Raw genomic sequence first — 10814 nt, 5'->3', positions numbered from 1 at the left:
CATTGCAACTCCACGAGGTAAGATCTTACATGGAGCCCCAGGCAGAGGGAGATTGACAGTTATTTTGTGTTTCTTCCATTTGCGAATAATCGCACCAACTGTTGTCACCTTCTCACCAAGCTGCTTGGCGATGGTCTTGTAGCCCATTCCAGCCTTGTGTAGGTCTACAATCTTGTCCCTGACATCCTTGGATAGCTCTTTGGTCTTGGCCATGGTGGAGAGTTTGGAATCTGATTGATTGATTGCTTCTGTGGACAGGTGTCTTTTATACAGGTAACAAACTGAGATTAGGAGCACTCCCTTTAAGAGTGTGCTCCTAATCTCAGCTCGTTACCTGTATAAAAGACACCTGGGAGCCAGAAATCTTTCTGATTGAGAGGGGGTCAAATACTTATTTCCCTCATTAAAATGCAAATCAATTTATAACATTTTTGACATGTGCTTTTCTGGATTTTTTTGTTGTTATTCTGTCTCTCACTGTTCAAATAAACCTACCATTAAAAGTATAGACTGATCATTTCTTTGTCAGTGGGCAAACGTACAAAATCAGCAGGGGATCAAATACTTTTTTCCCTCACTGTATTATTTGAATCTGAAATCCATTTGCATTGCTAGATCCAGCCTAATATTAGCTAGTTAACATTGAACCTAGTGTGTTAGCTTTAGCTACCTGCAGATTCATACTAGAGCTTTGACAATGTTTGTATTGGTAGTAGTATGAGTTGGGGTTATGCCGGTTAATTGTTTAGCTAGCTAGCTAGCTACATGTCTAAACAAAAGACTCTACTTCGGCTGGATTATTACATGGCCCATCAAATTAGCAGGGTAGTGTCTGGGGGTGATTACGGCCATCGATTGTGTACATGTCTAGACAATAGTCACCCATCAATTTAGCTAGATGTGGATGAGGGGTGGTTATAGCATTTCCTTCACATGACCCATCAATTTAGACAAGTGTGTCGGTAAGCGTCATCAAATAATGACAAAATATTTATCAAATAATTGTATTTGGACACTTTCTGTTTTTTTTATATTGCTACTAAGCAAGTATGCAAGTACTATCACTGTACCGTTTACACCTTCTGTTACCTGTGCATGTGACAAATAAACTTAGATTTTATTTGATATAGCATGTGTTTACTACATGGCCTCACATGTGAATCTTTAAAGAGATGGGTGGGGCTAAGGCTTAAGAGGGTGTGAACGATGCTGAATGGGTGTAGACAAAGAAGAGCTCTCCAGTAGGTGTACCAAAACATTCAAGGGACATTTTCTCAGAAGTTGGGGTTACAAGTTTATCAACTTTCAAAGCACAATGACTTCCCCATTGTTCCTCAACTGCAGTGTATGATATACAATGTTCTAGCTCTGAGTCTCTACTTTTATCCAATGTAAAAACACAATTTCAAATGTTGCTACATAAGACCGAATCAAGGCGGTCGGTCACATATTAACAGAGCTCTCTGCCTAGGCTTCCTCACGGCACCATGACAACCAATACTTACAAAGTAATCCTTATTTTGAATATTTTTGAAATAGACCACATTTATTTTGGGCTGAGAATATAAGACTTATAACTCTGAGAGAGCATCCAAGGGCTAGAATGTTGTATATAGAATGTATGACAAACAATAATTTTTAAATATAATTATAAAATCTTCAGAATTCTGAGATTTTTGTCCATAATACAGAATTCAAGCCAACATTCCAATCTCATTATGACTCAACAATTAAGCTAGGCAACGACCATATAATTTGGAATTAGAACTTGGCTACAACAAGTTCCAAACCAAAGAAAACAACCAGCATATCCATTCACCACACCATAACTACTCAAGTGTATATCTTTTTAAATCTTCATAAGTGGACAGAAATCGGGGAGGAGAGGTGAGTTAGAACATAATAATGTGTAAAAGTGTTTGACTTCTAAGGAAATCAGTGAAGGTAGGCCTACTTATTACCATTTAATAAATTATACCAGTTAGCCTGAAGGTAACTGAAGTTGGAAAACTGGCATGGCCAGACACTTTTAAGAAAATGACATGGAAAAGATTCACACAAAATAAACAAAATAAGGAATACATGTTTCTCCATACATATTGATGCAGAGAGAAGTCATTGAGATGGAGAAAGAGATGACTGAAAGTGAGGAGATGGAGAAAGGCAACAAGATGAGGGGGGAACGAGAGATAGAAAGACAAAGAGAAATGGAGGGGCTGCTGAGAATGAGAAAGGAGATTGAGACTTGTAACAAGGTAGACCACTACCGGTGGAAGCTGCAGAGAGAGGTGTTGGAGGAAGTCAACAAGGTGAGGGTGGAACCAGAGCAAGAAAGAGAAAGGCTAATTGAAGAGTTGCTGAGACAGATAAGGGAGACTGAGGCTTCTATTGAGGTAAACTGCTACCAATGGAAGCTGGAGAGAGAGTTGTTTGAGAAACAGAGAGAAAGTGCAGTGTCAGACAGAAAAAATATGGAGCTCAAGATGGCAAAGCTGAAGGTGCAGAACATACTGAACTTGGCCAAGATAGGGAAGTTGACCGTGGAGAACACGAGGCTGTCAGCTGAGAATGAAAGGGTGAGAGAGGTGTCGGACAAACAGAGAGAAAGCGCAGTGTCAGACAGAAAAAAGATGGAGCTCAAGATGGCAAAGCTGAAGGTGCAGAACATACTGCACTTGGCCAAGATAGGGAAGTTGACCGTGGAGAACACGAGGCTGTTAGCTGAGAATGAAAGGCAGCGAGAGGTGATGGACAAACAGAGAGAAAGCGCAGCGACCGACAAACAAACAATGGTGAAGATGTCCTTGGCCAAGTTATGGAAGGTGACAGTGGAGAACAAGAAGAGACTGTTAGCTGAGAATGAAAGGGTGGGGAAGGAGAGGGTGAGAGAGAGGAATGGATGGAACCTCATAAGAAATGGTTTGGAGACAGCTTTGGCCAAAGCAGACCAGGAGAGGAATCAGACCCTAGTAGCCTGGAAGGAGGACAGGGGGAGATGGGCCAAGGCCAAGGCTGGCCTACGAAGCCTCTTGGATCAACGGGGGGAAAGATGGATGAAGGAGAAGGAGGAGATTAAGAGGAGGAGCACGCAGGCAGCAGAGGAGTGGATAATTGAGCTGAGAGAGAAGGAGAGAGCGATAGAGGCTCTGGAAAGAGAAAAGATGAGGATTCTGTGCCTGAATGGACAAGAGAAGAAGGGATGGGAGATGGAAAAGAGAGAGATGGAGAAGGAGAACTGGAAGATTACAGAGGAGCGGGAGAGAAAGAGTAGTGAAATTGAGAAAATGCAAAGGGAGAAAGAGAGATGGGCAATAGAGAAGAGGGATGTGGTGGAGAGGATGAAGGAGGCGTACATAAAGTTGTACCAGATGCAGACTGTCCTGAGGTTCAGAGAGCAAGAGCAGGCACAGGTACAGTACTCCATTTAACCAGTCACAGTTCAGGGAGGTCATAAGTCACCTCCTAATGGTTATACTATCAGATTCAACAGATTAAGTTGACTGCATGCTAGAGAAGGAGTAATAATAATATTTCAGATCACTGACCAACATGTATGGACTTTCTCTTTCAGATGGAAACTAAACGCGCCCAGAGAGCCAGGGCAAAGCAGGAGAAAAAGGAGAGGAAAGAAAGAGACTTGTTGGAGAAGAACAAAGTAAAAGAACTGCTCAGAGCTAGAAAAGCAGAGAGTAAGGAAGAAGTGAGGAAGAATAAGGAGAGGGTGAAAGCCCACCTGGACGAGGTGGCAAGGAACTATAACGAAAAGAAACAGAGGGAGAAAGAAAGAGAAAAGCTGTTGAAAAAGGCATATGGCAAAGAAAATCACATGGTGTACATCCCAGACCTCATACTGAAGAAGATGTAAGAACACAACGCATATGGAAGAGTAAATATTATCAGCTAGCATTGGTCAAAAGTTCATTTCTATCTTCTTTCATTTAGTGGAATACTTCATCAATAAAATAATATGAGCATTTATTTGTCAGCATTCATTCCCATATGGAAGAAAGAACACACAAAATATGAGAAAAGTATAAGATGTGGATTAAAGGTTGATGTGGTTACTGGATAATGCAATGTGAAGGGCTAGATTCTATCAAATCGGAGGTGGAACTGCGTTGGAGATGGCAAATCCACAAGCAGCTCCTTGCATTAGCTTATCGCGTACACTGCCATTGGATGCAACGAGAGAGAGAGAGAGAGGCATCAACAGAATACCCTTAGGTGCATGAATGCCTAGTGTGTTTATGTATACGTGTGTGTCAGAGGAGGCTGGTGGGAGGAGGTATAGGAGGACAGGCTCATTGTAATGGCTGGAATGGAATAAATGGAAGAGTTTCCATATGTTTGATGTGTTTGATACCGTTCCATTTATTCCATTCCAGCCATTCCAATATGCCCATCCTCCTATAGCTCCTCCTACCAGCCTCCTCTGGTGTGTGTGTGTATGTATCAGTGGTACACGCCTCCGATGAGCAACACTGCTCTTACCCCCTCATCCCCCATCAGTGGCTGTCTCCTGCCCCCTCTCCTCCATCCGTCTCTGGCCACCTCTCCTGCTCCCACTCCTCCATCCCTCTCTGGCAAACTCTCCTGCCCCCTCTCCTCCATCCCTCTCTGGCCCACTCTCCTGGCCCCTCTCCTCCATCCCTCTCTGGCCACCTCTCCTGCTCCCACTCCTCCATCCCTCTCCTCCATCCCTCTCTGGCCTATTCTCCTGCCCCCTCTCCTCCATCCCTCTCTGGCCCACTCTCCTGCCCCCTCTCATCCATCCCTCTCTGGACACCTCTCTGGCCACCTCTCCTGCTCCCACTCCTCCATCTCTTTCTGGCCCACTCTCCTGCTCCCTCTCCTCCATCCCTCTCTGGCCCACTCTCCTGGCCCCTCTCCTCCATCCCTCTCTGGCCCACTCTCCTGCCCCCTCTTCTCTCTCTCCTCTCCTGCACTGCAGGATTTCAGTCCTTCACAGCGTAGTGTGTTACCAAATGTTTTCTTGGTGACTATGGTCCCAGCTGCCTTGAGATCATTGACAAGATCCTGCCGTGTAGTTCTGGGCTGATTCCGCACCGTTCTCATGATCATTGCAACTCCACGAGGTAAGATCTTACATGGAGCCCCAGGCAGAGGGAGATTGACAGTTATTTTGTGTTTCTTCCATTTGCGAATAATCGCACCAACTGTTGTCACCTTCTCACCAAGCTGCTTGGCGATGGTCTTGTAGCCCATTCCAGCCTTGTGTAGGTCTACAATCTTGTCCCTGACATCCTTGGAGAGCTCTTTGGTCTTGGCCATGGTGGAGAGTTTGGAATCTGATTGATTGATTGCTTCTGTGGACAGGTGTCTTTTATACAGGTAACAAGCTGAGATTAGGAGCACTCCCTTTAAGAGTGTGCTCCTAATCTCAGCTCGTTACCTGTATAAAAGACACCTGGGAGCCAGAAATCTTTCTGATTGAGAGGGGGTCAAATACTTATTTCCCTCATTAAAATGCAAATCAATTTATAACATTTTTGACATGTGCTTTTCTGGATTTTTTTGTTGTTATTCTGTCTCTCACTGTTCAAATAAACCTACCATTAAAATTATAGACTGATCATTTCTTTGTCAGTGGGCAAACGTACAAAATCAGCAGGGGATCAAATACTTTTTTCCCTCACTGTATTATTTGAATCTGAAATCCATTTGCATTGCTAGATCCAGCCTAATATTAGCTAGTTAACATTGAACCTAGTGTGTTAGCTTTAGCTACCTGCAGATTCATACTAGAGCTTTGACAATGTTTGTATTGGTAGTAGTATGAGTTGGGGTTATGCCGGTTAATTGTTTAGCTAGCTAGCTAGCTACATGTCTAAACAAAAGACTCTACTTCGGCTGGATTATTACATGGCCCATCAAATTAGCAGGGTAGTGTCTGGGGGTGATTACGGCCATCGATTGTGTACATGTCTAGACAATAGTCACCCATCAATTTAGCTAGATGTGGATGAGGGGTGGTTATAGCATTTCCTTCACATGACCCATCAATTTAGACAAGTGTGTCGGTAAGCGTCATCAAATAATGACAAAATATTTATCAAATAATTGTATTTGGACACTTTCTGTTTTTTTTATATTGCTACTATGCAAGTATGCAAGTACTATCACTGTACCGTTTACACCTTCTGTTACCTGTGCATGTGACAAATAAACTTAGATTTTATTTGATATAGCATGTGTTTACTACATGGCCTCACATGTGAATCTTTAAAGAGATGGGTGGGGCTAAGGCTTAAGAGGGTGTGAACGATGCTGAATGGGTGTAGACAAAGAAGAGCTCTCCAGTAGGTGTACCAAAACATTCAAGGGCCATTTTCTCAGAAGTTGGGGTTACAAGTTTATCAACTTTCAAAGCACAATGACTTCCCCATTGTTCCTCAACTGCAGTGTATGATATACAATGTTCTAGCTCTGAGTCTCTACTTTTATCCAATGTAAAAACACAATTTCAAATGTTGCTACATAAGACCGAATCAAGGCGGTCGGTCACATATTAACAGAGCTCTCTGCCTAGGCTTCCTCACGGCACCATGACAACCAATACTTACAAAGTAATCCTTATTTTGAATATTTTTGAAATAGACCACATTTCTTTTGGGCTGAGAATATAAGACTTATAACTCTGAGAGAGCATCCAAGGGCTAGAATGTTGTATATAGAATGTATGACAAACAATAATTTTTAAATATAATTATAAAATCTTCAGAATTCTGAGATTTTTGTCCATAATACAGAATTCAAGCCAACATTCCAATCTCATTATGACTCAACAATTAAGCTAGGCAACAACCATATAATTTGGAATTAGAACTTGGCTACAACAAGTTCCAAACCAAAGAAAACAACCAGCATATCCATTCACCACACCATAACTACTCAAGTGTATATCTTTTTAAATCTTCATAAGTGGACAGAAATCGCGGAGGAGAGGTGAGTTAGAACATAATAATGTGTAAAAGTGTTTGACTTCTAAGGAAATCAGTGAAGGTAGGCCTACTTATTACCATTTAATAAATTATACCAGTTAGCCTGAAGGTAACTGAAGTTGGAAAACTGGCATGGCCAGACACTTTTAAGAAAATGACATGGAAAAGATTCACACAAAATAAACAAAATAAGGAATACATGTTTCTCCATACATATTGATGCAGAGAGAAGTCATTGAGATGGAGAAAGAGATGACTGAAAGTGAGGAGATGGAGAAAGGCAACAAGATGAGGGGGGAACGAGAGATAGAAAGACAAAGAGAAATGGAGGGGCTGCTGAGAATGAGAAAGGAGATTGAGACTTGTAACAAGGTAGACCACTACCGGTGGAAGCTGCAGAGAGAGGTGTTGGAGGAAGTCAACAAGGTGAGGGTGGAACCAGAGCAAGAAAGAGAAAGGCTAATTGAAGAGTTGCTGAGACAGATAAGGGAGACTGAGGCTTCTATTGAGGTAAACTGCTACCAATGGAAGCTGGAGAAAGAGTTGTTTGAGAAACAGAGAGAAAGTGCAGTGTCAGACAGAAAAAATATGGAGCTCAAGATGGCAAAGCTGAAGGTGCAGAACATACTGAACTTGGCCAAGATAGGGAAGTTGACCGTGGAGAACACGAGGCTGTCAGCTGAGAATGAAAGGGTGAGAGAGGTGTCGGACAAACAGAGAGAAAGCGCAGTGTCAGACAGAAAAAAGATGGAGCTCAAGATGGCAAAGCTGAAGGTGCAGAACATACTGCACTTGGCCAAGATAGGGAAGTTGACCGTGGAGAACACGAGGCTGTTAGCTGAGAATGAAAGGCAGCGAGAGGTGATGGACAAACAGAGAGAAAGCGCAGCGACCGACAAACAAACAATGGTGAAGATGTCCTTGGCCAAGTTATGGAAGGTGACAGTGGAGAACAAGAAGAGACTGTTAGCTGAGAATGAAAGGGTGGGGAAGGAGAGGGTGAGAGAGAGGAATGGATGGAACCTCATAAGAAATGGTTTGGAGACAGCTTTGGCCAAAGCAGACCAGGAGAGGAATCAGACCCTAGTAGCCTGGAAGGAGGACAGGGGGAGATGGGCCAAGGCCAAGGCTGGCCTACGAAGCCTCTTGGATCAACGGGGGGAAAGATGGATGAAGGAGAAGGAGGAGATTAAGAGGAGGAGCACGCAGGCAGCAGAGGAGTGGATAATTGAGCTGAGAGAGAAGGAGAGAGCGATAGAGGCTCTGGAAAGAGAAAAGATGAGGATTCTGTGCCTGAATGGACAAGAGAAGAAGGGATGGGAGATGGAAAAGAGAGAGATGGAGAAGGAGAACTGGAAGATTACAGAGGAGCGGGAGAGAAAGAGTAGTGAAATTGAGAAAATGCAAAGGGAGAAAGAGAGATGGGCAATAGAGAAGAGGGATGTGGTGGAGAGGATGAAGGAGGCGTACATAAAGCTGTACCAGATGCAGACTGTCCTGAGGTTCAGAGAGCAAGAGCAGGCACAGGTACAGTACTCCATTTAACCAGTCACAGTTCAGGGAGGTCATAAGTCACCTCCTAATGGTTATACTATCAGATTCAACAGATTAAGTTGACTGCATGCTAGAGAAGGAGTAATAATAATATTTCAGATCACTGACCAACATGTATGGACTTTCTCTTTCAGATGGAAACTAAACGCGCCCAGAGAGCCAGGGCAAAGCAGGAGAAAAAGGAGAGGAAAGAAAGAGACTTGTTGGAGAAGAACAAAGTAAAAGAACTGCTCAGAGCTAGAAAAGCAGAGAGTAAGGAAGAAGTGAGGAAGAATAAGGAGAGGGTGAAAGCCCACCTGGACGAGGTGGCAAGGAACTATAACGAAAAGAAACAGAGGGAGAAAGAAAGAGAAAAGCTGTTGAAAAAGGCATATGGCAAAGAAAATCACATGGTGTACATCCCAGACCTCATACTGAAGAAGATGTAAGAACACAACGCATATGGAAGAGTAAATATTATCAGCTAGCATTGGTCAAAAGTTCATTTCTATCTTCTTTCATTTAGTGGAATACTTCATCAATAAAATAATATGAGCATTTATTTGTCAGCATTCATTCCCATATGGAAGAAAGAACACACAAAATATGAGAAAAGTATAAGATGTGGATTAAAGGTTGATGTGGTTACTGGATAATGCAATGTGAAGGGCTAGATTCTATCAAATCGGAGGTGGAACTGCGTTGGAGATGGCAAATCCACAAGCAGCTCCTTGCATTTGCTTATCGCGTACACTGCCATTGGATGCAACGAGAGAGAGAGAGAGAGGCATCAACAGAATACCCTTAGGTGCATGAATGCCTAGTGTGTTTATGTATACGTGTGTGTCAGAGGAGGCTGGTGGGAGGAGGTATAGGAGGACAGGCTCATTGTAATGGCTGGAATGGAATAAATGGAAGAGTTTCCATATGTTTGATGTGTTTGATACCGTTCCATTTATTCCATTCCAGCCATTCCAATATGCCCATCCTCCTATAGCTCCTCCTACCAGCCTCCTCTGGTGTGTGTGTGTATGTGTCAGTGGTACACGCCTCCGATGAGCAACACTGCTCTTACCCCCTCATCCCCCATCAGTGGCTGTCTCCTGCCCCCTCTCCTCCATCCGTCTCTGGCCACCTCTCCTGCTCCCACTCCTCCATCCCTCTCTGGCAAACTCTCCTGCCCCCTCTCCTCCATCCCTCTCTGGCCCACTCTCCTGGCCCCTCTCCTCCATCCCTCTCTGGCCACCTCTCCTGCTCCCACTCCTCCATCCCTCTCCTCCATCCCTCTCTGGCATATTCTCCTGCCCCCTCTCCTCCATCCCTCTCTGGCCCACTCTCCTGCCCCCTCTCATCCATCCCTCTCTGGACACCTCTCTGGCCACCTCTCCTGCTCCCACTCCTCCATCCCTCTCTGGCACACTCTCCTGCCCCCTCTCCTCCATCCCTCTCTGGCCCACTCTCCTGGCCCCTCTCCTCCATCCCTCTCTGGCCACCTCTCCTGCTCCCTCTCCTCCATCCCTCTCTGGCCTATTCTCCTGCCCCCTCTCATCCATCCCTCTCTGGACACCTCTCTGGCCACCTCTCCTGCTCCCACTCCTCCATCTCTTTCTGGCCCACTCTCCTGCTCCCTCTCCTCCATCCCTCTCTGGCCCACTCTCCTGGCCCCTCTCCTCCATCCCTCTCTGGCCCACTCTCCTGCCCCCTCTTCTCTCTCTCCTCTCCTGCACTGCAGGATTTCAGTCCTTCACAGCGTAGTGTGTTACCAAATGTTTTCTTGGTGACTATGGTCCCAGCTGCCTTGAGATCATTGACAAGATCCTGCCGTGTAGTTCTGGGCTGATTCCGCACCGTTCTCATGATCATTGCAACTCCACGAGGTAAGATCTTACATGGAGCCCCAGGCAGAGGGAGATTGACAGTTATTTTGTGTTTCTTCCATTTGCGAATAATCGCACCAACTGTTGTCACCTTCTCACCAAGCTGCTTGGCGATGGTCTTGTAGCCCATTCCAGCCTTGTGTAGGTCTACAATCTTGTCCCTGACATCCTTGGAGAGCTCTTTGGTCTTGGCCATGGTGGAGAGTTTGGAATCTGATTGATTGATTGCTTCTGTGGACAGGTGTCTTTTATACAGGTAACAAGCTGAGATTAGGAGCACTCCCTTTAAGAGTGTGCTCCTAATCTCAGCTCGTTACCTGTATAAAAGACACCTGGGAGCCAGAAATCTTTCTGATTGAGAGGGGGTCAAATACTTATTTCCCTCATTAAAATGCAAATCAATTTATAACATTTTTGACATGTGCTTTTCTGGATTTTTTTG

The sequence above is a fragment of the Coregonus lavaretus genome, assembly GCF_964263955.1.
Source record: "Coregonus lavaretus genome assembly, chromosome: 26".
Classification (NCBI taxonomy): Eukaryota; Metazoa; Chordata; class Actinopteri; order Salmoniformes; family Salmonidae; genus Coregonus; species Coregonus lavaretus.
This window is presented reverse-complemented; position numbering follows the sequence as displayed.